This window comes from Corvus kubaryi, unplaced genomic scaffold, assembly GCF_017639235.1.
Source record: "Corvus kubaryi isolate FWS band 111438036 unplaced genomic scaffold, C.kubaryi_AGA036_p1.0 37334, whole genome shotgun sequence".
In the NCBI taxonomy this organism is placed as follows: domain Eukaryota; kingdom Metazoa; phylum Chordata; class Aves; order Passeriformes; family Corvidae; genus Corvus; species Corvus kubaryi.
Window position 1 is genome coordinate 18,832,040 of NW_024581108.1, and position 6,862 is coordinate 18,838,901.

Genomic DNA, 6,862 nt, shown 5'->3' on the forward strand with positions numbered 1-6,862 from the left:
CTTGGGGAGGCGGGGAAGAGGTGGGAAACAATCTGTTAAAGTATATTTCTGCTGCTTTCTGCTCAGTTAGGCACAGAAAAGCAAGTTAACAAAAAGTGAAAGAGGTTATTGAGAGCTTGTCTTTGACTAGTGGGCTTTGGGAGTTGTTTTGGTTTGTTTTAATTGAATTGTGCAACTTCAGAACTGTTCTGCTGCATATTTACCAATAAAAATATGCGTCAGGTCTTAGGTCTATCACAAGAATACTGGCTGAGCACATGGCCCAGGCAGTGCCAGGCCCTGTGATACCATTCCTGCCTTCCCTGCATGTAGGAATCTTGTAGGTGGGAGGACAAAAGCCACAGATACTGCCGGGAGTGATCTGAAGAATTTGTTCCCCCGGATTTGGAAGGGGCATTTCCTGGGGTGATCACACAGAGGAGTTTGCAAGGGTCTGTTGGTCCGTGTGAGCATCACAACCCAGTGGGTGCCTTGGTTAACACCGACTACATGTGGTAGAGAACTGATAGTTTTAAATATATGAAGTCCTTACAAGATTTTTGAAAATAAATTATGGATCAGAAGAGAAAGATTCTAAAAGTCCCACCACAAAGGAAAAATTAAAATGAGAGCTTAAGCCTCATTAGCCAGGAGAGAATCCACAGCAGCAGTGTGCTCTGACCATCACAGTGGACGGGTGAGACCTCACACCTTTCTCTGATACCAGAGCCTCCTACACCACCATGTGCATCCAAAACAAAAGCTGTTTTCATCAGTTTAATTGCTCATTGAAGACCTTGTTTCTTGGGGCCCTCTTGGAAAGCCACCCTCGGAGCTGCAGCTTGGAAGGCTGCACATTTCAGAGCAGAGGCTTTGCCAGGAGAGCGGGGGTGTGTAAGAGTGGAGAGGGGCCTCAGCTGAGCGCCAGCATTGGCAATTCTCCTGTGAAACTGGTGAGGTTTATTGTTTTCCCTGAAGTCCTAGTTTCTGCAGTCATGGGAGTGCAGTAAACTTCCCAAATTTCGTGCATATATGAGACTTGCTGCTCGAACTCATGATGGAGAAAAGTATAAAAATGCACCCTCTGGGAACAGAAACCAGAAAGAACAAAAACCTCTACTGCTGGAAAAAAAAAAAGTCCTCATCATATCTAAGCCAATATCATTCAATTTTGGCCCCCATCTCAAGAATTTTTAAGGCTTGGAGTTGGCAGTTATGAAGATTCACTGATGCTTCGGCCAAGAACAAGGGCATTATTTCCTGTGTCCTGGCCAATGTCCCAAACTGTATGATTCCCATTCCATGTACTCCAAATCCTCCCTGGAAATTGAGGTCTGCAGGGGGGAATCTTTATCACATTTTGTCCTTAGCTTCTCTAGGGCATCACGAAACATCAGCATCCTCCCACGCTAAGTTTCATCACACTGTGTGAGTTGATGGCAGTAGTTTATCAAGTCTAATGTATTCCTCAGGATATGAGCTGCTCAACTATGGTATAGGAATAAAAAAAGTCATTGTTGTTATTATTATTATCATGGTGAAGATTAGCATTGGGGATGTTGCTGGAGAATGTCACAGTCTTTCTGTCTCTTAACAATTATTTTTCTTTTTGGTAGTGCAGCTAGGTTTGAAGCAGGACCAAAGAGGCCTTTTACTTTTATTTTGGTTTTGTTTTAAGAAATCTCAGCCCTGGAGGGAGCTGTCATTTTGGGCTGCTGATTACTTGTGCAAGTTGACAGGGAGCAAGGCAGCTTTGTCTGTAGCGATCCCAAGTCCTTTCGCCTAATCAAGCCAACACTGCAGGCTCTGTGTGGAGGATGTGTAACCCTATCTCACTGCCTGACAACTCCTTCAGTTCCAGAATTTGTTTCCTCAGTCCCCACAAACTGCGGCAAGCCATTAAGTCTGATTTTACTACTTTTTCCTTTTCCCCCCCACCCCCTGGTTTCCTCCTCCTCTGTTCTCTCAGCAACCATTTTGTCTCAGCCTTCCTTTCTGGTTCTTTTCCTTAGGGATAGTAACTCTGAAGACTGTACTCACTTCCTATATATCCTTGACCCTCAGAGCTTTTCAACTTCTATTTTATCGACTAGTCAAAGGAAATTCAGCATCAATTCAAAAGTACTCTTTTCTACAAAAAAAAGTATCTTATCTGGCCAGTTTTCTTTGAAATGTGATTCAGCTAGAAATGGATTGACAGACTTTGTAAAAAGCTCCTGCTGAAGCTTAAAACGGGGTCTTGCATCTATAGGGTCTGACTCAAAGGCATGGATTTCCTTTCCAATTCCATGAGTCTGTAACACAGTGACTGGAGGGAAATGACAGTGAATTACAGCTGTCTTTTGTTGAGCCTGGATGTGAAAAGAAATTAGATGTGTTAATGGACCCCTCACTGGAGCAAGAGGAGCTGCTGTCCCTGATGCTCAAGGCTGCCTCCAAGGGAGCATCAGCAGCTGGACTGTGCTGGCAGAGGAGCTTTCCCTGGGGCCCCACGCAGATGTGGGGAACAGACACCGAGTGAGGGAGCTGTGTATGAAGGAGGGAAAGAAGGAGCACAGGGCATCGTGGGGGAAACCTTGTAACTTTAATAAAAGCTCTGCAGAGATCTGGGACAAGGTCCCAGCTGGGAAGAAACCATTCCTTCATGCCTTCTGTTGGACTTCAGTATTTCTAGACAAGCAGGTTTGTACCAGACTTCACCTCCCGGTGAGACCAACCACCAAACCCCCAAACACTGACTAGTCTGTCACAAGGGAGCGTGCATTTATCCTGCCTCCCAACTTTAAAAAGAGGGATCTGATTCTTCTTTGCCATTTTTCTCCTGACATGAAGGAGAAGGATTTTTTAAATAGTCACCAAGCAGAGATGGATCAAGCTGCTGATACCTGTCTGAATTCACAGTTCCAAAACAGATGTTCACATCTGTGGTTTTGCCATGGGGCATTTTCTTTTGAAATCAGCCACAGAGTGAAAATTTAAATGCCTTGGATTGCTTTCTAGTTGTGTTTAGGGAGCGCTTTTTGCACAAATCAGAATCATTCAGCAAGGACTGTTTTCTTCCCCACTGTGTGAGCTGTAAAAGGATTGTGTGAGGTCATACTGGGAAACAGAGAGAGGTATCCTATTCCCTGCTCCACAGGAGCTTACCAGGTGATCATGCACCACCTTCAGTTTTACCACTCTTGTACTAAGTTCCCTGTGATTCTCAGACAATGGATTTCAGAACATCAAAGGAATCTGGTTGTTTCTGCAGTACCAAACACGCCTCTTGCAGGGCCTGGGAAGTGTTACCTCGCTTGCTTTGTGGAGCATTACTGTCCCAGCCACCATGAGTTGCTCCCCCATGGCTGTTGTCATCTTCAGAGGGACCCAGAGAGGATCAAATGAACAAGCTCTTACTGCAACTCCTCCATCTCTTCTGCCTGTTGATCCATTATTACTGAGTCTGCATCTTGCTGGTGGTGCCAATGGCCACAGCCCGCACCACCTTTACCGTGGAGCATCACCATGAACCTGCTAATTCACTGCTTGATCATAGGGCTGATGTGATGTTCACTTCTTTGGTGTTTTTCAGACCATAATTTCATTTGTACGTCAAACCTGAGACATCTTTCCAGAAAAGCAATACCCAGAGTCCTAATACGAACTACAAAGACATCTCTTCATGTCTAAAATTCATTAAAAAATGCTCTCATAGAAAGATTTATTTCCAGGGTTTTTACCCAGAGTTCTGCATAGAGTTGGCAAAGACATTATGTAACAGCTAAATCTTCATTAGTTATATCTGTTTGCTTTGTGCCTTCATGACAATGATGAAAGCTGTAAATAAGTATATTGTCCCATCCTAACAAGGATAGCGTATCCATCAATAAGGACACTTACTCTGCTGAGATCTTTGCAAGGCTGTAGAGGGGAGTAAATTAAAGGGAGAACAACATCCTTCATCTAAAGTGTCCTTGTTCTGTCACTTAATGTTTTACCCTTGCTAATATTTTTCAAAGTCTGGCTGTTAGTCAAAACAGTCACTCAGTAAATGTGACATATTTTTTCCAGCCTAAGTCTGCTTGGTCTTAGAATGATTCTTCTAGGCATCCATTGCTGGAAGTGTGACCTGAAACTCCTGTGTCTTCTCACCTTAATTTCCCAGCAGTCCCAGAAGTTTTGCAGTGGGATGTGTGGGGATGGAAGGGGCAGTCAGAGGAGGTCGTTCAGCTGAACAGGGAGGTGCAAACCCTTGTTTGGGGCAGCACATGAGTTGTCTGGGTAAAGGCAGCCAGGATGAGACTCCACTCTCAGTAGTGTCCACCTCAGCCTGGACTGACTGGTTGGTAACACCATGCTTAGGCTAAGGTGTCTCCTTTCACTAAACTGCCTTAACTTAGGTCCCACTTAGGTGCAGCAAAAGCTGTGTGGTAACTTGAAACTGCCCTGTGTGTCAGGCTGTCCTTGGTCCACAGGCAGATGCCAGGGTTATGGGTCCACAGTGCTCAGGCAGGAGCTCCAGGTGATCTCTGGGAGAGAGTGAGGAGGGGGTAAGAGATGGTCAGTGCCACTTGCTGGGAGAGATCCACGCTCCCAGCTCCCTGCCAAGGGAGCCCAAACATGGGAAGCACATCCTATGAGCCCACCTGCGCTGCGTGGCTGGAACCGAGTCCACACACCCTGCACAGGGAGCTCTGCCCATCCCCAGGATCAGAGAGGAGCAGTTTGCAGCACTCAGAGCTGGGAGCTTTCCCCTGATGTGACAGTGCTCCAAGCAGCCTGACAAGGTACCAAGGTTCCCACTGAAACCAGCACCTTCCCTGGCTCCTCTACATGGCATTTTATCTATGCCTGAGCCCAGGTATCCCTGACTCACCTGGGTTAAACAAACAAACAAAAATAATGCAAGGAGTCTTGAAGTGATGGACTGGCTCCAGGTTTATAGGACAATCCAGGAGTGAAAATCAGAGTGTGGCCTGCAGAGGGAAGAAAAGAGCTGTGGTAGCACCACTGCACTTCCCGGGGGTCTGCTCTGCTTCCCGCTGCTCCTCTGGAGCAGGCTCCGAGCTGAATAGCTGCCTTTAAACATTAAATACGTTCAGAGCCCATTCATATCAAACCAAAATTAAACTGCTGGATTTCATTCAAGAGTCATTCCCCTGAGAAAGGGCTGAGAAGAAAATAATGGTTAGCTGAATGTCTCACCCATTCAGCACACAGGAAAATTCCCTAGGAGGAAAGGTAAGGAGCGAGGCTGGGCTATTGCCTCACCTCATTGCATCGGTATCTGTGTATAAGCCGATTTCTCAACCCATTTAGAAATTCACTAATTGTCATTGGAACTATTTGCTGATGACAGTGAAGTAGCTTGGTAATGAAGAGGAAGTCCATTTATTCGTTAGCATTTGCGGAAATAATTGCCTGTCACTCCACCGAACATCCTTTGCCCCAGAAACACTTACTCTTCGGCACCTTTTTATTTTTTTCTGAGCTGCACACTTTGAAATGCCATTTACAATTTCCAGTCCCTGAAGGGCTCGTTCTCAGCCACTGTGACAGGAGTGAGGGTGAACACCCCACAAGGAGATGCTAAACGTCCTGTCACTTCTGCTGCAAGGAGAGGAGAGCGTATTAACTGTGCTGCAGGGTCTGGCTGCCTGGTTGCAGCTCCCATTCTGCTGAAACCATGGGTTTTACAGGGCTGCTGCAACTCTGCAGCCTGCCCCACACCTCTGCTGGGCATCACAGCAGGGCTGGGAGAAGCCATGGGTGCAGGGCTCGTGACCATGGGTCTGTCTCTGACCAAGGAGACAAGGTGGCCCCAGCAACACCATGTGAGCTTCAGGGGCTGTCTTCTGTCCCCTGTTTGCTAGCCCTGCTCTCAGCCTTCACCAAGACAACAAAAAGACTGCATAAAGCCAGGAATGCACCAGGAAGCGAGCCCTGGGGGGAGGAGGAATGGTTTTTTGGAAGGCAGAGGAGTGATGTCTCAGGAGGGGAGGAATGGGGAGAAGATGGAGATCTGTATTCCTCAACTCTCTGTGCCAATTACCCCCCAAGAGCTGGCACCTGATCTTGCTGTGGGTGGCACCCCACAACAGCTTTGTCCCCTTGCCCATGAGCTCACCCCTCTCCATCATGCCCGGCACTTCCTCTGCCACTTCCACTGCTCCCACCAACACAGGTAACATAAACCAACTCATTCCTTCACTTTGGGCAAGCAGAATTCTGCATTGCCCTCATGGCCAAGAGGCTCTGAGCCCTCTGCCAGCTGGGGAGGGCGAGTTTGCTGCAGCAGGGAACCAGCCACATTTGAGGTGCCTTGCCAGGTCCCTGGAGAAAAGTGGGAGACGGAGTTTGCCACCCTCTGAATCAACAGAGATCTGCCAAATCGCACCTGCTGGGCTTATGCTGCTGACATATCTTTCACTCCAAGGGCTGCATGTTTATTTGTCAGCTGTGATGAATTTTTATTGTTTCCTGGGTGTGTGAATTACCACATCCATTCCCAGGGCAAGGAGCACCGCATCTCCAGGGGGTGAACGGCCACCAGTGTTGACTTAGCAGTGCATGGAGCAGGAGGTAAGCACTGTCCTGCTGCTGGGACCCAGCGGGGCCCTGCACTGTGCACCTGCTTCTTGCCTGGGGCTGCTGCAGCAGGGCTGGGAGCCAGGGGAGCCACGTAGCAGCAGGATGTGTCATCCCCTGGGCTGTGGGCAGGGACAGTGGTCACGTCCCCAGGGAGGAATACACCTCTGCAGCTTGTCCCGGGAACAACGGGGAGCAGAGCAACTCCTGCCTGGACAGGATTGGGCAGCGAGAGAAGGACTGCCACAAATGCACTCAAGGTATGGCCCATGTTTGAGGTGCAGCTGCTGCAATCCTGCCCAGCAATTGAGCT